At 42.8% G+C, this 22,924-nt stretch overlaps 1 protein-coding gene across 6 annotated transcripts in view; it reads left to right on the top strand.

The window, feature by feature from the left end:
* Nucleotides 1-22,924, top strand: part of CSGALNACT1 (chondroitin sulfate N-acetylgalactosaminyltransferase 1) — a 357,571-nt gene that overhangs the window by 222,528 nt on the left and 112,119 nt on the right. The gene's annotated exons all lie outside the window — the stretch shown is intronic.

Genomic DNA, 22,924 nt, shown 5'->3' with positions numbered 1-22,924 from the left:
AGTGACTTAATGTGGGATCTCAGTCCCCAGAGGGATTGAACCCAGGCCACAGGGGTGAAAGCACCAAGTCCTAACCACTAGATCACCAGGGAGCTCCCAATACTTCATATTTTTGATTGTATAATCAAGGGTGTCTTTTAAATTTCATTTCTAATCTTTGTGCTGCTGTACTGAAATGCAATTTATTTTTCCATACTGAATTTTTTATCTAGCAACTTTGTTAAACTCTGATGAATTCTAGTATTTTATCAGTGCTTCCTTTTAGATTTCCTATATATATAATCATCCATCAATAAATGATGACAATATTATTTCTTTTTTTTCCAATCCCTTAATTTTTATTCTTTTTCTTGCCTTACTGCTTAGGCTCAGCTCTTGAAGGGAAGTGGTCGTGGTGGGCATCTTTATTTTATTTCTGATCCTGAGGGGAAAACTTTGATCATTTCACTGATAGATGTGGTGCCTGTTGGAAGGTTTTTGTCAGTACTCCTTCAGATTAAAGAAGTTGGCTCCTGTTTTCACTTGTTAAGTGTTTTTATCCTGATGGGATGGCAAGAGTTTTTTTGTTTTTTGTTTTTTGTTTTTCAGCTTTATTGGGGTATGGTTGATTTACAAGGTTGCCACAATTTCTGCTGTACAACGAAAGTGATTCAGTGATACATAGACACACACCCATGTTTTATCACCACTTTGTCCATCTGTCCCACTGTCTCTTTCATGGGAAGTTGGCAGTACTGATCCAGGCACATGAAAATGTTATAGATTGTTTATCGCCTGGGATGGGCAGATCCTTTCACTCACTTTCATGGCTAATTGGCGATGGAAGAATTGATGTTTACAGTTGCCTGACACCTCCTTTCTGTGCTGGTTCTGTGTAGGGCCTCACAGTACATTTTGGGTTTTTGTTTTGTCATTGCCACCCCTGTCGAGCCAGAGTCTTTTCAGTGGAAACAATCTGTGCTCCAGCCCTGTATTTTGCCTTTAGCGCTAAGAGGATCGAGTGTTTGCATTGAATCAGAGGAAAGTGGAGGAAGAGAGCAGAGCAGGGTGAGTGGTGAATAGCGCCCTCATCCTTCAGAGGGTGGCATGCCACTGTGCACAGATTCTGGGCAAAGTCGAGTTCCCTGGGGTCTCCTGGCCGTTAGGGCATTGGCCTCATGCACCCCCCTCCCCGAGAGCCATTGTCTTCCCCTCCCTAGATTGAGGTTGGCACTAACGTCTCCTCAAGGGCTGTTGTAGCTCCCAGACTGTGAATCTTTGAGGGGTTGTCTGTCCTCATCTTTTTTCTCATTATTCCTACAACTCCAAAGGGGTCAAGAATTTTAATATTATATTTTCAGATGGGAAACTCCCTTACAGAGGTCAAGTGTTGGCTTCCAATCGTAAGGGAAACAGAGCACCATGTTTACTTATTTATTATTTCAAATTTTAAAAGTATAGTTATTTTACAGTGTTGTGCCAATTTCTACTATACAGCAAAGTGACCCAGGCATATATGTATATACATTCCCTTTCTTATATTAATTTCCATTATGTTCTATCCAAAGAGGCTGGATATAGTTCCCCGTGCTATACAGTAGGACCTCATTGCTTATCTATTCTAAATGGAATGGTTTGCATCTACTAACCCTAAACTCCCACTCCCTTCCCCTCCCCCTTGGCAACCACAAGTCTGTTCCTGTGTCTTTGAGTCTGTTTCTGTTCTGTAGATAGGTTCATTTGTGCCATAATTTAGATTACACATATAAGTGATATATGATATTTACCTTTCTCTCTCTTACTTCATTTAGTGTGAGAATCTCTAGTTGCATCCATGTTGCTGCAAATGGCATTGTTTCATCCTTTTTTACAACTGAGTAGTATTCCATTGTGTATATGTACCACATCTTCTTGATCCATTCATCTGTTGATGGACATTTAGGTTGCCTCCATGTTTTAGCTATTGTGAATGATGCCAAAGCACCATATTTAGATTTGTCCTGCAAATGGAAATTGGTTATATTTAAATTACACTTATTTAAAATGCAAATGCCACAGAAATTTATTTACTTTGAAACAAAACCTTTTTTTGATAGCTGTCAAATTTCTTGTGCCAGACTTTTCACAGTGCCCCACATATGCTAATGATCAATTAAGTGTGTATTAGTTTTTCTGTGACCATTGTGACAAATGTTATAAAACAACCACAGACTAGGAGGCTTACAATGATAGAAGTGTGTTCTATCAGAGTCTGGAGGCTGGAAGTCTAAAATCAAGGTGTGGGCAGGGCTGTGTTCCACCATGGCATATGGAAGTTCCCAGGCTAGGGATTGAATCAGAGCTACAGCTGCCAGCCTACACCATAGCCACAACAATGTGGGATCTGAGCTGCATCTGGGACCTACAACAAAGCTCATGGCAATGCTGGATCCTTAACCCACTGAGCAATGCCAGCAATCAAACAAACCTGCATCCTCATGGATACTAGTCAGGTTGTTTCTGTTGTACCACCACAGGAACTCCCTTTTTTTTTTTTTTCTTTTTGGCCGCACCTGTGGCATGTGGAAGTTCCCTGGCCAGGGCTATTACCCGCACTGCCAGATCCTTAACCCACTGTACCATAAGGGAACTCCTGCCTCCCCCACTTCTGCGTCAGAACCCCTGTGCCTCTCTCTTCTAAGGCTGCATGGGATTGCATTTAGGGCCCAACTGGATAATTCAGGGTAAGTACCTCCTCTCAAGGTCATTAACTCAATCACATCTTTTACCATGTAAGGTAATATTCACTCTTTTGACATGTGGGAAAATATTCACAGGTTGTAGGATATATCTCTTTGGAGACCACCATTCAGTCCACTAAAAGTGGAAGCTTTTTTTTTTTTTTTTTTTTGATGATGATTTTCTCAATGTTACTAGAAATGGGCACTTAAAGACTAGATCAACCCTTTCTCCCTTCCTTCCTTCCTTTCTTTTTTATGGCTGCACCTAAAGTGTATGGAAGTTCCCAGGCCAGGGACTGAATCTGAGCTACAGCTGCAACCTATGCCACAACTGCACCAATGCTGGATCCTTAACCCACTGAACTGAGACAGAGAGCAAACCCATGCCTCTGCAGCAACCTGAGCTGCTGCAGTCAGATTCTTAACCCCCTGTGGCACAGCAGGAACTGCTTGAATTTCTTTAATGTATGAATGGAGGTGCTTCTACTATTAGTACCCAAAATATAGAGATAGAGAAAATAATATTTGAATATCTCTCTCATTGATCCTTTGGACTTCTTATTTATTTCCAATAAAATTGATTGTTAGAGGACTTTGAAATATATCTCCAACAACCTGATTATATGAATGAATGTCGTAAATACAGAGTAAAAGATTTAAGTTTAAAAATGTACACAATGTTGAAGAATGTAAGTAAGCAGTCACACTATGTTGCCTAGAGAGGTGACAATTTATGCCAGAGGAAACCAAAGGGGTACTTTATTTTAAATGTACTCAGTCTGGGAGTCAGGCAGATTGGTAATTTTTTTGAACAATGTTTATCAATTTTAGGACCTTTCTGAAAGATGGATTTTAGTCTTTAAAGTCAAATTTCATTCTGTACATACAGGATAGCAAAAGGATATTTTTTAGGAAGGATGACTGTGATGTTTAAAGTTTGGCTAAATTGGAGTTTCCATTGTGGCTTAGCGGTAACGAACCTAACTAGTATCTATGAGGATTCGAGTTCAATCCCTGGCCTTGCTCAGTGGGTTAAGGATCTGGCATGGCCGTGAACTGTGGTGTAGGTTGCAGATGTGGCTCAGATCCCACATTGCTCTGGCTGTGGCATAGACCAGCGGCTAAACTACAGCTCCCAATCGACCCCTAGCCCAGGAACTTCTATATGCCTCGGGGTAGCCCTAAAAAATACCAAAAAAAAAAAAAAAGAAGTATTTCAATGAAACAGAAGTCCCTTTAAAGTTTGGCTAAATTTGTAATGTAATGGTGATTTTCAGTGAGGCTTGGTTGATGGAGGTGACCTGGATTATTAATATGTTCAATTGCTCATCACGCATTTATTCAACAGATGTGTACCAAATTGATGCTGTATGCCCTGCACTATCCTAGAAGCTTGGGACGCTGTGATGAACAGCACAGATAAGGAGAATAGACAGTAACTGAACAAGAGAAATTTAGGGAATGATAATTGCTCTGCAGACACTTGAAATAAGAAATGCTGCAGAGTGACCAGTGGCTTCTTGATTGGATGCTCCGAGAAGGCCTCTCTAAGGAGATGAATTTGGGTGCAGCAGGAAGGAGTGAGCCTGTGGTTGGGCTCAATAGGGTGCAGAAACCTACAAGGCCGTGGGAATAGCTCATGTAAAGACACGGAGGTAAGAATGAACTTGACCTCTCTGAGGAGCCAAGAAATGAGCTGAGTGAGTGAGGGGCTTAGGGAAGGAAATGAAGTGGGAGAACGAGTTAGGGCTGGGCACCTGGTTCTGTGGTTCTAAGGCCATAGAAATGTCTGCAGGAACTAAAAAACTTAAAAAACCCTAGGTCTCGCCTGAGTCAAATTAAATCTGAATTCCTGAAGGTGGAACCCAGCATCCACTTTTTGTTTTTTTTCTTTTTTGGTCACCCTGCGGCAAATGGAATTCCTGGGCCAGGGGTCAGATTCAAGTCACAGTTGCAACCTATGCTGCAGGTGTGGCAAGGCTGAATCCTTTAACCTAATTTTCTGGGCCAGGGATCCAACTTGCTTCCTGGTGCTGCAGAGATGCCCATTGCACCATAGCAGGAACTCTCAAGCATTCATTTCCACTGCTGTTGTTTTTTTGCTTTGTTTTGTTCCCAGTGATGTCGGTGAATTTTAAAAAGTAATTTCTCCACTTTTTTTTTTTTTTTTTTTACTGTCTGGGATCCTTTGTGCTATGGTGAAACTCAGATATTACTTTATGATCTATAGCCAATTAGAACTTCTGTCCTTCTTACTACTTTGAGTTGCTACAATTCCAGCCCAAAGTAGAGGATCTTTGAACGACTTACCACATGCACTCTTGTTCATTTTGTATCAGACCATTTGTGAGTAGCCCACAAAGTCACACTGCTCTCTGGTGGGGTCCCTGGAGGTGTAGCGATTCCCCAGTGGTACCTACTGGGTTCAGACATATTCCCATGATTGTTTTGTTTCTCTTTTGAAGAAAGTATAGCTAAGTTTTAAGCTAGATTAGATTAATGATGGAAGATCAGTTTTGATTTTCATGATTTATTTCCCTTGCAAATTTTGGTCTGTTTTCAATAAATGCTGATTTATAATTGCAAAAAATATTCCTAATCTAATCCTAATCTAATTTGAAGCCAGAATGTTAATTCAGGATTTTGAAAAGGTTATGGATTTTATTTTAAAATCAATGTAATGGGAATTCTGTTAGGGTTCAGCGAGTTAAGAACCCACACATCTCTGTGAGAATGCCAGTTCTATCCTTGGCCTCTCTGGGTAGGTTACGGATCTGGTGTTGCTGAAGGCTGCAGTGGAGGTTGAAGATGTGGCTTGACTCCAGTGTCACGGTGGCTGTGGTATAAACTGCAGCTGTAGCTCCAATTTGACCCCTGGCCCTGGACCTTCCATGTGGCATAGGTGTGGCAGTAAAAAAAAGAAATTAAAAAAAAATTAAAATCAATGGAATGTCAGAGTCCTTTAACAGAAAGAGTGACATGATGGATGGGCCTTATGATTTTAGAAGGTCTCTGTCTTGATGTGTAGAAGGGGTTGGAGGGCGAGGAAGAGACAGGGGAGAGCCGCAGGGAGGCTGTGGCCGAGGTGGCAGGTCCCAAGGTAGTGTCAACAGGGCTGCCAGATGGGTGGATGGAGGGAAGGAGCGAGGGATCACAGGCTCAGATGTGCTCTCTCTTCCCCAAGAGGGTCCTCACTTTTCAGTCTGACTGACCAGGTGGATGAAAGCCCCAAGCATTGAACCTGGAGTTGCAGGTTTGGGGAGGAAAGGTAAGAATATAGCTGTAGGGGTTCCCGTCATGAGTCAGTTGTTAACGAATCCGACTAGGAACCATGAGGTTGCGGGTTCGATCCCAGGCCTTGCTCAGTGGATTAAGGATCCGGCGTTGCCCTGAGATGTGTAGGTCGCAGACACGGCTCGGATCCCGCGTTGCTGTGGCTCCGGAGTAGGCCGGCGGCTACAGCTGCAATTAGACCCCTAGCCTCCAAATGCCACGGGAGCGGCCTTAGAAAAGACCGAAAAAAAAAAAAATTATGTGTAGACATATTAAATGAAACAGATACTTCAGCTGAAGTTTAAGCAAAGTCTCATGGGTGCACAGAACACCAAGGTGTCAAATCAGGGTGGGGACGTTCTTTCCCAGTGAAAAGAATGGGATTTGAAGGAAGTGGGGTTTGGTGAGTTAGAGCAGCGGAGACGCACCTTCCAGGCTTCACAAAGAGCTGCCTGGGGTCATGGCGGGGGGGGGGGGGGGGGGGGGAGGGGGCGGGGGGGGGCAGCGTGGGTGCAGCGTGGGCAGCGTGGGTGGGACGCGGAGTGGGCGGGGCCCCAAGTGTGGAGGCGGGGACAGGATGAGGGGGTAGGTGGGGGTAACAAGTGGACAGCGTGTGGGGGTGGGGGGAGGCAGCGGCATGAGGGCGGGGTGGCCTTGGGCTAAGAGGCTGGAGAAGAGGCAGAGGCGGTGCAAGTTAGAGGCAGGTGGGGCATCCCTGGGCGTCCTGGGAGCCCTCGCAGGGCTGGGGTCTGAGCCCAGGCTGCTGGGGGGTGATTGAGGCCAGGCCTTGCCTGGGCTACTTCGGCAGACAGGGAAGAGCACCTGAGTGGGGTGGCGGTGTGACCAGCGGAGGGCAGGTAGGTGTGAGGTCCCTGAGGGGGGCGGCAAGGGACTGCCGGTGGACGGTGGGCTCTCACCCAGTGGGATCCGTGGGATGTGACTCGGGTCATCTGTAACTTCCCCGTGGATTTTTGTGGCTGCAAGTGACTTTTTTGGTTCTAAGTCCTTACTACTCTGTGTACTCTGTTTTGCGTGTGAAGCTTAAGAATTTGTACAAAATGAGCACGTCAGCCTAATTAGAAAACCTACGTTAAATGACCACGAATGGCCTTTTGAAGTTGAGTACTGACTGAAGTGTCTTGAAGTTGGTTTGATGCAGCTCCTCATTTGGTGGCGCCTGACAGGATGAGGGTGGGGGGCTCAGCAGGGAGGACTAGGGAGGAGGAGACATGAAGATGCTTAGGGATCTAGAGTGAAGGAGTGTCTGGCCCGGTATTCTCCCTGCCTCCTGGCCCTGCTGGCTTCTCCTGCCTCCGCTTCCTCCCCCAAGAAGAACCAGCATCACGGGAGTTCTTTATGCTCTTAGCCTTGGGGTGGTTTCTAGGAACAAGGCAAAAGGGGGGCATCGTGTCTTCTCTTGTGCTCCCCACCCCTCCCCCACTTCTCGATCTGCCCAAGAGGAGGAGGACCAGGCTTGCACATGTGTCCCTGCCCTTGAACTGCCCTACAGTGGGCTAAAGTCAACTCCAGCAGAGATGGACACAGTATGTGGACATGAATTTTTTCTGTGGATCAGTGGAGGGAGCACAAGCGAGGAGCCCAGGGAAGTTAAGAGGAAGGAGTAAGTAGGAAATAGCCTCCACTCATAAATTTAAGCTATTTCATATCACTCTATCTTTCTTTACTTATTTTATGATAATGAATCTTTATCCAGTAGCTCTAAGTCAGGCCTAGAATTTACATTTTTTTCAATAATAAGAGATATGCAAAAGAGCCCATAAAATGTAAATACATCAATTAATGAATAATCAGAACATAAATACCTGTGTTTACCCAGAGCATCACCAACTTGCCCGAAGCTGTGGTCCCTTTCTGATCACACCCCTTTCTCCTCCCTCCATAACTGTTCTTCTCATTTCTATGATAATACTTTTCTTCCTTTAGAAAATAATCTTAGGGCGTTCCCATTGCGGCTCAGTGGAAACAGACCCGACTAGTATCCATGAGGATGCAAACCCAACTAGTATCCATGATCCAGGCCTCACTCAATGGGTTAAGGATTTGGCATTGCCGTGAGCTGAGGTGTAGGTCATAGACTTGATTCAGATCCTGCGTGGCTGTGGCTGTGGCTGTGGCTGTGGCTGTGGCTGTGCCTGTGGTGTAGGCCGGCAGCTGTAGCTCCAGTTCAACCTAGTCTGGAAACTTCCATATGCTGCACCTGCCCTAAAAAGCAGAAAAACAAACAACAACAAAAAAACCCAAAAACAAACAAAATAATCTTACCACCCTTTAAATAGTATCATTTTTTTTTTCTTGTTTTTGGAGTATATATAGATGGAGTCAGACTGTACTTCTTTTGTGTCTTCTTTGTTCTGCACTAAGCGTATAAGATGCATTTTTTCACCCTCTAAAGCTTCATTGAAATATACTTGATTTACAATGTGATAATTTTTGCTGTACCACATAGTGATTCAGTTGTACCTGTACACATATCCATTCTTTTCCAGATTCTTTTCCCATATAGGTTATCACAGAATATTGGGTGGAGTTCCCTATGCTATACAGCAGGTCCCTGTTGGCCAGTCATTTCATACACCATGCTGTGCATATGCCAGTCCCAGACCCCAGTCCATCCCTTCCCACCACCGGTTCCCTTTGGTAACTATAAGTTTGTTTTCAAAGTCTGTGAGTCTGTTTTCTGTTCTGAAATTAAGTTCATTTGAATCCTTTTTTTAGATTCCACATAGCAACATGAGTGGACCTAGTTGTTATCATACTAAGTGAAGTAGGTGAAAAACAAACATCATGTGATATCGCATATGTGGAAGATGTGTTTATTTTGTTGTGTGCAGCTCTAATGTGTTAAATTCCACTACCATGTCGTGTTTCATTGAAAATATGACGCTGTGTTTATCCACCTCTTGGTATTGCTAACCATCTGGGGAATACAGATACAAGGCTGAATGTTCTGGGTCTGTGTCCTCTGCACGCTAGATTGATGTTCTCTGTTAGCTGAGAAGGGGCGTTTCTGGGTCTCTGTGCCCCTGCTCTGTTCCAGAAGGTCATCTGACTTTGTCAGCATTTAGTGTTGTCAAACCTCGTTTCATTTTTGCTAAACGAAAGTGTGTATTCATATCTCTTTGTGGCTTGTCTTTGCTTTTCTCTGTTTACCACGAAGTGGATATTTTTTTCACTTTTTGCTTTTCTCTGTTTACTACGAAGTGGATACTTTTTTTCACGTGTTTTTGGCCGTAGGGAGTTCCTCTTCTGTGAAGCAGGTCATTTTGTTGTGTTGTCTGTCTACATTATTTGCAGAATTCCTTAGACATTCTGGATCCCTCTTCTGTGCTGGTTCTGCAAATAACTCATTCCCTTTCCCACTCCCTGATGACTTACTTTCTTTTGGTGTTTCTTGGTAAACAGAAAATTTTAATATTGATATAGTCAATTTTATAAATTATTTCCTTTGTGGTTTATGCTTTTTGTGCCTTATTTAAGAATTCTTTCCTACCTAAGGTCATGAAGTATTTTCTACATTAACTTGTATATTTAAGGAGTTCCCATCCTGGCTCAATGGTAACGAATCTGACTAGAATCCTTGAGGACATGGGTTCAATCCCTAGCCTCGCTCAGTGGGTTAAGGATCCAGCTTTGGTATGAGCTGTGGTATAGGTCACAGACATGGCTCGGATCCTGAGTTGCTGTGACTGTGGCTGTTGCTGTGGCTGCAGCTCCGATTCGACCCCTAGCCTGGGAACTTCCCTGTGCCATGAGTGCAGCCCTAAAAAGACAAAAAAAAAAAAAAATTATGTTTAACATGTTTTCTATATTAAACCTAAGTAAATTTAATATGTTTATATATTAAATTATTTTTTATACCTAGCCTTTCATTTAGGTCTAAAGTTCATCTGAAATTAATATTTATGTGTGATGTGAGGTACAGGTCCAAATTGAATTCTTTATGGTTATTTAATAGTCCCAGTTCCCTTGAAAGGGCTGTTCCTTCTACCTCTGTGATATATCACATATCAGTGTGAGTGTGAGTCTGTTGTGTTAGTTTCTTCTGTGTTTGTACCATGCTGGTTTATTTTATTATTTTTTTTTAAATCTTGATATCCAAGAGGGCATTCCTCTTCAAGAGAATCTTGACTTGTCTGGGTCCGTTTCCATTTAAAATTTAATTAATTAATTAATTAATTTGCTTTTCAGGGCTGCACCCACAACATATGGAGATTCCCAGGCTAAGGGTCTAATCGGAGCTACAGCTGCTGGCCTAAACCACAGCCACAGCAACATCAGATCTGAGCTGCATCTGCAACCACAGCTCACTGCAACACCGGATCCTTTAACCCGCTGAGTGAGGCCAGGGATCAAACTCGCAACCTCATGGTTCCTAGTCAGATTCCTTTCCACTGTGCCACAAAGGGAACTCCTCCATTTAAAATCTTAAAATCAGGAGTTCCCGTTGTGGCTCAGCAGTTGAGAACCCAACACAGTGTCCATGAGGATGTGGTTTTGATCCCCGGCCCCTCTCAGTGGGTTAAGGATCCAGTGTTGCTGTGAGCTGTGGTGTAGGTTGCAGATGCGGCTCTGATTCAACCCTTAGCCTGGGAACTTCCATATGCCTCAGGTGAGACCCTAAAAAAAGAAAAAAAAATTTAGAATCAACTTAGGTTCCACCCCCCACCCCTGATAAAGTTTTGGGATTTTGCGTGGGATTGCATTGAATCAATGAATGAATTTGAAGATAACTGATATTTTATAATATTGAATCTTTCTCCAGTTAAGTCTTTTTAAATGTCTTAAGTTCTGTAGTTTTTTTTTTTTTTACCTTAGCAGTTTTACACATCTTTCACTGGATTTATTGCTTGGCAGTTCATATTTTTTATACTGTTGCAAATCTTATTGTTTTTAAGATTTAATTTTCTGTTTGACATCTATAGAGACATTTAGTTGGTTTTCTGCATTGCTAACTGATTTTTCTCCATCGTGAAACTCTCCACACGGCTTATCTGTAAATACTGTTGCATATTCTAGTCTTATATTGTTTATATCCTTACTTCCATTACACTGGATGGGCTCCATATACTGTTGACTAGCATGGTGGACATCCTTGTCCAGCTCCTAATTTCAAAGGCAAAATTGGTGCATTTAACCAGTAGGTTGGATGTTTGCTATAGCAGTTTTTAGGGACGGAGTGGATTATTTAATGAAGAGGAAAGACATAATCTTGTATTCCTACTTTTCCGAGGGTCTTGAATCATGAACATGGAGTTTTACTAAGTAAATTTTCTGCATTTATTGGGAAGATTGTATGATTTTTCTGCTTTAGACTGTTAATGTGAGAAATTAAATTCCTAGCTTTCAGTGTGTTAAACCAACTTAGTATGTGGGATAAAATCAACTTGATATTGTATATGTTAGTGATTTCAGCTGCTGACATTTGGGGGTGGTATCTGTGTTCTTGAGAGAGGTGAGTTTGATTTTTCTTCCTTTCTGATACCATCTTTGTTGTTAAAATAAGGCCTTGAAATATTTAGTGTCATTCTGAAGTTCCCCGAGGAATAGAAATTCTTTTTGATGTGAAAGGCACCATTGCATTGAAGTAGAACTATTTACCCATGCATGTAGTTCAAGAAATAGCAAATATTTGGAATTGATTTCCCTTGGAAAATTTCACATCATGTTCAGAATGTTTCAGTTTGGCTAATAATGAGAAAATTCCTTTATGTACATTGTCCCATGGGGGGGAAAAAAAAGGGTTCCTTTCAAAATCTTTACAGGAATGTTGTTGACATGTATGTAATGGCCTCCTCCTTTCATGAACCAATTTTCAAAAGATAATTAGATTTAAAACTTGGCCATGATTCCATTTCACTCTCCAAACTGAATGTCATCGTGCAAAGGGCTTTCCTTGTCTTGGATAACCTGTGACACTAACAGTTTGAGTATGAGTCAGTAATTGAGTGGTGTGTTTCTAAAGATAGTTTTTGGAAGCAAAAGATGAGTGAGTGAAGAGAGTAAAATCTAGATAAAAGCCACACCATGTAAAATATATGTTATCATTTTGATTGATGCTAATTAACTTTCCAGGGCATACATCTCTTTCTCTATCAACATATTCTTTGAGTTCAGAAACCACCTGGAAACCCTGAAGATAGAACTTGCTTAGCTGTAGAGACACTTGGATCCCTGATTATAACCCCCACCCCAAATTTCTGAAATAGTGTTGGGAAGGACAGAGAGGCAGGTAGCCAGCCTGAGAAAAGATTCCTACCTCACAGAAGTGGCTGCACAGGTGAGTATAGATGTATAAACAGATCCTGCTCACAATGGAAACAAATCGGATATTAAGGAACCCGGAATCTGTCAGAAAGAAAATTAAAGTGCACTACCAGGTGGTTTTAGTGAAAACCGGGTACTAATATCACTTACTGCAAACATTTGATAGGTACTGATCAGATGGTGGCTTCCCCATGTTTTGCAGTTGTGATAAGCCGATTAGGGAAATGTTCGGGTTTTAGAATAAGAGGAAACATTAGCAACCACTCAGTCCAATGTTCTCATTCCAGAGATGAGACCACCAATGTGCCCTAGATCAGAAAGATTTTTTTTTTTTTGTCTTATTAGGGCCGCACCTGAGGCATATGGAGGTTCCCAGGCCAGGGGTCAAATAGGAGCTGTAGCCGCTGGCCTATGCCACAGCCACAGCAGCTTGCGATCCAAGCTGCATCTTCAACCTACACCACAGCTCATGGCAATGCCAGATCCTTAACCCACTGAACAAGACCAGGGATCGAACCTGCATCCTCAGAGATGCTAGTCGGGTTCGTTAACCGCTGAGCCATGACGGGAACTCCAGAAAGATATTTTTTTTATTAGAGTTGAGACTAAATACATTTACTTGTTTGTTTCTTCTTCCCTTTATTCAACACACATTTATTGAGAACCTATTATGTGTGAGAAACTGTTCTATATCCTGGGGATATGGTGGTGAACAAAGCCCTTCTCTCCACAGGACTTAGCTTCCAAAGTCAGAGACTGACCATAAGCAAGAAGCTGTGTGACAAAATGACAGGCTTTGAGAAGTGGCAAGAAGAGAGACAAAGGGGGAGGAAGGGTGGAGGGGACAGGAGTGCTGCTAGGTAGCCTGGTCAAGAAGGTCTCACCAGGGAGGTGACCTTTGAAATAAAGGAGTAAGCCCATGGGTGTCTTGGCAAAGAATGTTCTGTAAGGGAGAACAGGAAGCACAGGTGCTCGGTGTTCAGGGACAGCCAGGTCAGGGGGGCTGAAGCAGGTGGGCAGTGGAGTTGGACTAGGAGGATGAGGTGGGCTTTACCAGGTAGCCAAACTTCAGGATTTACTCTAAATGTCAGAAAACATTGGTGAGGTTTTTTTTTTTTTTTCTTCAGTTTTCATTTTTTTAAAAAAATTAAAGTGCAGTTGATTTACATTGTGTTAATTTCTGTTGTATGGCAGAGTGGCTGAGTTATGCACATAGATACATCCTTTTCAAAAATACTCCTTTTCATTATGGTCTATCCTAGGACACCAGAGTTTTGAGCAGGGCAGCAATAGAGCGACTGCGGGTTTGCAGGGTGCATTCCGGCTGTTGTTGAACAGGTTGACGGGGACCAGGATGGAGGAGGGCTGGCTGGGTGGAGGCTGCTGCAGGCTGATGGTGAGAGACCAGGAGCAGTGAGTGAGGGTGGGGTGACTTATTGATTTTTTTTTTTTGTCTTTTTCCAGAGCTGCACTAGCAGCATAAGGAGGTTCTTAGGCTAGGGGTCTAATTGGAGCTGTAGCTATCGGCCTACACCACAGCCACAGTAACTCGGGATCCGAGCCACATCTGTGACCTACACCACAGCTCATGGCAACGCCAGATCCTCAACCCACTGAGCAAGGCCGGGGATCAAACCCTCAACCTCATGGTTCCTAGTCGTATTTTTTAACCACTGAGGCACGACAGGAACTCCTATTGATGTATTTTTAAAGGCACAGTGATGAGACCAGCTGAAGAATTGGGTGTGGGAGGCAAAGGGGAATCCAGGCCCTCACAGTCTGGCCTGTTCCCTTGCACCCGACTCCACCACCTTAGAATGCTTTGCCAGCCTGTGATTTTGTGCTCCTTTCCAAGGGATGTTGGAGTTGAGGCTTCAGGCTGTTTGCTGGGCAGACATGGCCCTCCTCTGCGGAGATGGGAGGTTTGTTTATAGCACACCTGCCCACAGGTGTCACTAGCTTTGCCTTGGATTGACTTGAAATGCCTGCACCTGGTTTGGTTTTAGTTTACGTCTGGAAGCTTCACAGTGTTTGCCTTTCATCTCTGCATCGACCTGGAAATTTTGAAGTCTTTTTGAGGTTAGATTTGCTTCAGGATAAATGGGGCATTAATGTGGCTGGTGCAGCTCGGTGTGTTGGCACTGAAGGTGCTGTTCTAGAAGAAAGGGAGAATCTGTTGGTTTGTGCCTGCTTGTGGGAGAGAGGAGCTTGCATACAGAACAGCTCCCATAATGCAGCATTGCAAGGTGCCAGCTCATTAAATGGCCCAGAGGACAGCGCTGTTGGAGGGCAGTGTCCCTTCTGTGGTGCAGTGACACTGAGTCTTGACTCTGAATTGATGCCGAAGGCAGATCCGTTGAGTTTTGTGAATACTGATTTCGGCTGTTTTTTCCCCATCCCCTTAGGAAATCCAAGGAACGCATGTTCAATCAGGATTTCTTCTCTGATGAAATATTCCTTTTCATGTAGTCTCTTAACGTAGGTTGTTGTCCGTACTTCTCGTCCAACTTTCGGTATTATTGTTACTGTTCTTATCTTTGAGGGAAAAAGACACCACAGACTAGACATTCCAGATGGCTGGTTTTAAAATGTGTTTTCAGAGGCAGAATGAAGATAAGCATTTTACTTCTTCAGTGTGGGGCCACCCCTCCCCCAACGGCTGAGTTACCACAAAGCAGACATCCATCTTTTTAGGCAGCGTCTATAAGGGCGACAGTACATTTCATTCTGAAAGCGAACATGAGTGGAAGCAGATCAAACCACCTGTTCCATGCCAGGTGCGTTCTGGATGGGTAGGGTTTGGAGGAGGAGCCAGCATCTTAGCTGCAGGGAGGGTTTGAGGGCTCATGGAATTTCCAGTTGAGCTAGCGTCAAGGTCTGGTTTTAGCCCCTTATTAGCCCTGTGGGGTTATGCATCCATCTACTGCATAGGCTTCCCTTACTTAGAGCTGAGAGTACTCCCAGTGGCGTAGGTAATCTTGAGAAGGGTGAGTCATGGCACTTTACAGTGGACCTCTCTCACGCATCTGCTAAATTTGTCAGTTTCCTCCTTAACACGCTGCCTTCCAGCTTCCGTGACACCAGCCCTTCCTGGGTCTCTGTTGCAGGCTCCTCCCGCCATCTGATGCTCTCTAGGGTTTATCCTTGGTCTGCTCCTTTCATCCCACTGCATTTGCTTCCCAGATGGTCTCCCTCCCAGGCCTGTCTTTAACTGGCCTTTGGACAGATGGCCCTGTGCTGTCAGCTCCAGCCCCTGCCCCTGCCTTCAGCTTTGACCTGTGTCTCCATGTCTGGTCAGTCATTTCTTCCTGGGTGTTCACCTTATCCTCGCCAGCATCCCAACCAGATTCTTCATTCTGACTCAGCTTGGTCTGCTGGTGGCCTCGCCGTCAGTCCCCTAGTCAGCCTCACTGCAACAGCACATCATTAACCTAGTTATGCATTTGTCTTGTAACAAAGCTTCTTTTAAAATTTCTATCCAAGTAGCCCATAGTAAAAAAAAAAAAAATAGTGCAGAATGGCTTAGGGAGTTCCCGTTGTGGCTCATTGGGTTAAGAACCTGACATAGTGTTCATGAGGACCCAGGTTTGATCCCTGGCCTCGCTCAGTGGGTTAAGGATCCGGTGTTGCCACTGCAGCATATAGGTCACAGGTGTGAGTTGGATTTGGTGTCACTGTGGCTGTGGTACAGGCCAGCAGCTGCAGCTCTGATCTACCCCTAGCCTGGGAACTTCTATATGCAGACCTAAAAAAAAAAAAATAGTGCAGAGTGGGTTGGAATAAAATAACAATGGCTCTCTTGCCTCCACCTCCTAGCCCCCCTCACTTCTTCCAAGGAAACCCTTTTAAAACCTCTACCTGCTTCTTCTGGTGATTATTGCCGTAAATCTGGGCTCTGCACTTAGGCTTGTTATTTCCTCATTCATCGGGTGGAACAGTGTCCATGGGTTTCTTGCCATACTTTCCCATCTTCTCCCCCTTTACCCATCATAGTTGTATCACAAATTTTAATTCCCCCCTTTCAGGAGTGTAAGGGATCAAGTTACATTGTGTCTCTTGCTTCATCCTTCCAGATGGAATCACCTGGTCCCCGACCTGTAACACGAGTCCCAGCACCTCTCGCCCTTTTCCCCTTCCCCTCCTGTCATGTGCATGGACTTTCCTGTTGCCCATATTGATACTTGACAAACTGATGCATTGATTTGCCCTTAGAGCTTTGAGACACTGCTCCACTTTGGTGTCAGGCATCATCGGCGAGCCTGATATCAATTTAATGGTCTTTGTAGGTGTTCTGTGTTTTCTCTTTGGAAACTTTTTTTTTTTTTTTGGCTTTTTAGGGCCGCATCTGTGGCATATGGATGTTCCAAGGCTAAGGGTCGGAGCTGTAGCTGCTGGCCTACACCACAGCCACAGCAATGTCAGATCCAAGCTGTGTCTTCGACCTATACCACAGCTCATGGCACTGCCAGATCCTTAACCCCAAAGTGAGGCCATGGATCGAACCCACATCCTCATGGATACCCTCATGCATGTGGTGGAACCCACATCCACCACCATGTCGTGGTCCTGAGCCACGACAGGAACTCCCTCTTTGGAAATCTTTAGCAGGTTCTCTTTCATTCTGAGGTTCTGAAATTTCTTCCTATTGTATTCAGGAGCATGTGTGTGTTATTTCATTAATTTACCCATTTCCCTTACTAATTTTCTCCCACTTTCTCTAGAACTTCTCTTAGATGATATACAATTGGACAAACTGGAAGCTATCTTTTAGATGCCTGTGTTTTTCTATATTCTAGATGATTTTCTCTGCTTTATCATCCAGCCTTTTATTGATTAGAAAATTTGTGTTCCTGTGTATTTCTTTTTTGTTCTGTGATTGATTTTTTCCAAGACATCCTGTACTTATGGATGCAATATTTTTCTCAGCTCTCTGAGAATAATATTAACATCTTAAAAACCTCTTTTAAAGGTATAGAGGAGTTCCCATCATGGCTCAGCATTAATGAACCCAACTAGTATCCATGAGGAAGTGGGTTCGATCCTTGGCCTCACTCAGTGGGTCCAGGATCCAGCGTTGCCATGAACTGTGGTGTAGGTTGCAGACTCAGCTCGGATCCCACGTGGTTGTGGCTGTGGCATAGGCTGGCAGCTGTAGTTCTGATTTGACCCCTAGCCTGGAACTTCCATGTGCCATGGGTGTGGCTGTAAAAAAAAAAAAAAGAAAAAAAAGAAAGAAAGAAAGAAAAAGGTACGGAGATTTCTCGTATACCCTCTGCTCCCACACCTGCATAACCTCACCCATTATCAACATCTCCTACCAGAGTGGACCATATGGTATAATTGATGAGCCTATATTTACACATTGATAATCACCCAGAGCCTGTAGTTTACATTAAGATTCATTTTTGGTGTTGTATGTTCTGTGGGTTTGGACGAAGTCGCAGTGACACATTTCCATCTTTATAGTGTCATACAGAGAATTTTCACGGCCCTAAAAATCCTCTGTGCTCCACCTCAGCCTCTGTTCCCCACATCCCCATCCCTTGCAGCCACTGATAGATAACTGTCTCCATAGGTTTTTTGTTTTGTTTTGTTTTTGTTTTTGTTTTTATTTTTGCTTTTTAGGACCACTCCTGTGGCATATGGAGGTTCCCAGGCTAGGGGTCGAATCAGAGCTACAGCTGCTGGCCTACGCCAGAGCCACAGCAATGCCAGATCCAAGCCGAGTCTGTGACCTACACCATGGTTCATAACGAGTCCGGATCCTTAACCCACTGAGTGAGGCCAGGGATTGAACCCGAAACCTCATGGTTTCTAGTAGGATTCGTTTCCACTGTGCCACGACGGGAACTCTGTTTTTTTTTTTTTTTTTAATTTTGCAGAATATGTTGTCAGACTCAGACTGCAGTATGTAGCCTTTTCAGATTGGCTGCTTTCATTTAGTAATATGCTCAAGTTTCCTCCATGTCTTGTGTGGCGTCGTAGCTCCTTATTTTTAACAGTGAATAGTATCCCATTGTCTGGATGTGCCACAGTTTATTTGTTCACCTATGAAGGATGTTGTGCTTGCTTCCAACTTTTGACAGTTATGAATAAAGCATCTGTAAGCATCCACATGCAGGATTTTGTGTAGACATTCGCTTTCAGCTCCTTTGGGTAAATACCAGGGAATGTGATTTCTGGATTATATGCTACGGGTATGTTTAGTTTTGTAAGAAACAGCCAAACTGTCTTCCAAAGTGGCTGTACCATTTCGCATTCCCACCAGCACTGAAGGAGAGTTTCTGATGCTCCACATCCTTGCCAGCATTTGATGTTGTCAGTGTTTAGGATTTTGGCCATTCTAATGAGTGTGTTTTGTATCATTGTTGTTTTAATATACACTTCTCTGATGACGTATGGTGTTGAGCATTTTTTCATGTGCTTTTTTGCCATTTCTAGTCTTCTTTGATGAGGTGTCTGTTAAGATCTTTGGCCTGATTTTTTTAGTCAGATTTTTTGTTTCTTGTTGAATTTTAAGAGTAGTCTGTATAGTTTGGCACCAGTCTTTTATCAGATGTGTATTTGCAAAAATTTTCCCCAGTCTGCGGCTTGTCTTCTCATTCTCTTGACCTTGTCTTTATCAGAGCAGAAGTTTTTAGTTTTAATAAGACCAGCTCATCAATTTTTTCTTTTATGGACTGTGCCTTTGGTCTTGGAGCTAAACAGTCACAGCTAAATCCAAGACCGTCTGTATTTTCTCATGTGTCATCTTCTAGGAGTTTTATAGTTAATGCATTTTACATTTAGGTCTGTGATCCATTTTGATTTAATTTTTTTAAAGGCGTGTCAAGATTCCTTCTTCTGCACATGGATGTCCAGTTGTTCTAGCATTGTCAAAACACTGTCTTTGCTCCATTGAACTGCCTTTGCTCTTTTATTAAAGGTCAGCTGACTCTGTTTATGTGAGGCTATTTCTGGGCTCTCTATTCTGTTTTATTGATTCATTCTTTCACCAGTACCACACTGGCTTGAGTACTGTAGCTTTATAGTAAGTCATGTAGTTGGTTAGTGTCAGTCCATCAATTTTGCTTTTCTCCTTCAATTTTGCATTGTCTGTTCTGGATCTTTTGCCTTTCTATATAAACTTCAATATCAGTTTGTCAATATCCATAAACATAACTTGCTGAGATTTTGCTTGGTATCGCATTGACTCTGTAGATTGAGATGAGAAGCACTGACATCTTGACAATATTGAGTTTTCTTATCCTTGAACATGGACCATCTCACCATTTATTCAGTTCTTTGATTTCCTTCATCAGAGTTCTGTAGTTTACCTCTCATAGATCTTTCGCATTTTTGTTGTATTTATACCTAAGCATTTCATGTTTGGGGGCAATAATGTAAATGATACTGTGTTTTTCATTTCCATTTGTACATTGCTTGTATATAGAAAAGTGGTTGACTTTTTTTTTTATATTAACTTTTGTATCCTGGGACTTTGCTGTAATTGCTTCTGAGTTTCAGGAAAGAGGTACCCTGAGTCTCACTGTAACACTTTTCCAGTGAATTCCATTTGCATGATTCCATTTCTATTCCCTTCTCAGTAGTTTATTTTAAAGTTATTAAAAAAAAAAGCATCAGGCACATCTGGAAGGATATACACCAAATCCTTAATAATGGTTACTTTGTCAATGTGGGGTAAGGAGCCAGAGTATCTACTCTATGTAATGCTGTATTTGTCTGCCTTAACTATTTAAATTTTAAAATAAGAACTAGTAAAGAGAAGTACATAGTCATAAATGTACAGCCAAAAGAGTTATTTAAAGTGAACATCTGTTTCACCAGATTGAGAACAGGACACTGCCAGCCCCAAGGGACTTCTGCCAAATCCTCCCCAGTCACAGTGCCCCTCTCCTCCAAAGGAACCACTTCCAGATTGTACAGTTACCACCTCCTTGGGTTTCTTTATAGTTCTACCTCCTAAGTATGGATTCCTAGTGACATCTGGAAATTGATTTAAGATGAATCATGATTTAAAAGTTCCTGTTGTGGCTCAGTAGGTTAATGACCCAGTGTTGTCTCTGTGAGGATGCGGGTTCAATCCCTGGCCTCGCTCAGTGGGTTAAGGATCCAGCATTGCTGCAAGCTGCAGTATAGGTCACAGACATGGCTCTGATCTGGCGTTGCTGTGGCTGTGTCGTAGGCCTGCAGTTGCAGCTCTGATTTGACCCCTGGCCCGGGAACTTACGTATGCTACAGGTGCAGCCCTAAAAAGAAAAAAAAAATGATGAATCATGATTTAGAATCCTGTTTAAATGGAGTCATCTCCGTGGCTTTTTTTGCTGACCTTCATTTGTGTGGGACTCATTCCCATCATTACCTGTAGTTCATTGATTTTTGTTGTTGCAGAATATCCTGTTATGATGTGATAAATGTGATATGATAAATGTGATAGTTTTCTTAGCCAATCTGCTATTCATGGACATTTGACTTGTTTCCAGTTTCCACTATTGTGTAGGATCCCGATAAATGTGTACTTGTACTCGTGGTCCTGCTGGGCCGGAAATGCTGGTCATCGAGAATGTGTATCTTCAGCTTTACTAGATGCTTCCAGCAGCTCTGAAGGGGTTAACCCAACTTATGCAACGCATTGTCAGATTTATAAAATCGTTATTTGGGTGGGTGTAGAGTGGCATCCTATTGTAGTTTTTCTTTATATTTTTCTGATGGCTGAGTTGAACTCCTTTTTACATGTCCTCTGGCCATTTGTGTTTCTTCTTCAGTGTTACGTTTTCCTTTTTTTTTTTTGTAGGTGTTTTTAAAAATATGACTTGGATTCACATTATCTGTCAGTTATATGTGTTAAAGCATCTTTTGCCACTCTGTGGCTTGCCTTTTTTGCTTCTTTGGGGTATTGTGTGTGTGTGTGTGTGTGTGTGTGTGTGTGGTCTAATTAGTATTTGTGATTAGTGCTTTTTTTGTCTGATTTAGTAGGTGTTTTCCTAAGCTGAGGTCAAGAAGGTGTTCTCTTATACTTTTTCTTCCTCAAACCTTGTGTCTCTCCCTTTGAGGTCTTCTGCCTGGAGTTGACTCTTGCGTGTGGTATGAGGTCAGGCTCAAGTCTCTGTGCTAAAAATACGTGGACACAAACCTATGTTTCTTTTAACATGAAAATCAAGCACGCAGTGGAGGCAGGGCTGTGTGCTTGAGCCTTCACCTGTCCTTGCCTTGGGCCTCCATCCATCCTACCTGCATCTTACCCTCTGTCCTTTCCTGTGACATCTTATTAGCTACCACCCTGCCTTGGTCTCAAAGGTCAATGGGAAAGGAAAAGTTTTGGGTTTTTTTTTTTTCTCATTTATGACCACACCTGTGGCATATGGAAGTTCCCAGACCAGGGGTCAAATTGGAGCTGCAGCTGCTGGCCTACACTACAGCTACAGCAATACTGGATCCTTAACACACGAGTGAGGTCTGGGATCAAACCCACATCCTCATGGACAATATGTCAGGTTCTTAACCCACTGAGCCACAACAGGAACTCCAGAAAAGTCTTTTTATTTTTTAATTTATTTTTTATTATTGTTTTTTCTTCACCGTACAGCATAGGGACCCAGTTACACGTACATGTATACATAATTTTTGCTCCCATTGTTGTGCTGTGAAGTATCTAGACATAGTTCTCAGTGCTACACAACAGGATCTCATTGTAAATCCATTCCAAGAGCAATAGTTTGCATCCGTTAACCCCAAGCTCCCAATCTGTCCCACTCCCTCCCACTGCCTCCTTCTTCCCCCTCCACCAGGCAACCGCAAATCTGTTCTCCTAGTCCATGATTTTCTTTTCTGTGGAAAGGTTCATTTGTGCTGTATATTAGATAACAGATAGGAGTGATATCATATGGTATTTGTCTTTCTTTTTCTGACTTATTTCACTCAGTATGAGAATCTCGAGTTCCATCCATGTTGCTGCAAATGGCATGATGTCATTCTTTTTTATGGCTGAATAGTATTCCATTGTGTATATATACCACATCTTCCTAATCCAATCATCTGTCGATGGACATTTGGGTTGTTTCCATGTTTTGACTATTATGGTGAATAGAGCTGCAATGAACATGCAGATGTATTTGTCTTTTTTAAGGAAAGTTTTGTCTGGATACATGCCCAGGAGTGGGATTGTTGGATCATATGGAAGTTCTATGTATAGATTTCTAAGGTACCTTCATACTGTTCTTCATAGCAGCTGTATCAGCTTACATTCCCACCAGCAGTGCAAGAGGGTTCCCTTTTCTCCACACCCCCTCCAGCACTTGTTATTTGTGGACTTATGAATGGCCATTCTGTCTGGTGTGAGGTGGTATCTCATAGTAGTTTTGATTTGCATTTCTCTAATAATCAGGGATGTTGAGCATTGTTTCATGTGCTTGTTGGCCATCTGTATATCATCCTTGGAGAAATGTCTATTCAGGTCTTTTGCCCATTTTTCCATTGGGTTTTTGGCTTTTTTGCTGTTGAGTTGTATAAATTGCTTGTATATTCTGGAGATTAAGCCCTTGTCCATTGCATCATTTGACACTATTTTCTCCCATTCTGTAAATTGTCTTTTTGTTTTCTTTTTGGTTCCCTTTGCTGTGCAAAAGCTTGTCAGTTTGATTAGGTCCCGTTGGTTTATTTTTGCTCTT

This window comes from Phacochoerus africanus, chromosome 3 (genome assembly GCF_016906955.1).
Source record: "Phacochoerus africanus isolate WHEZ1 chromosome 3, ROS_Pafr_v1, whole genome shotgun sequence".
Classification (NCBI taxonomy): domain Eukaryota; kingdom Metazoa; phylum Chordata; class Mammalia; order Artiodactyla; family Suidae; genus Phacochoerus; species Phacochoerus africanus.
Note: the sequence above shows the minus strand (reverse complement) of the source record. Positions and strands in the feature narration are given on the sequence as shown.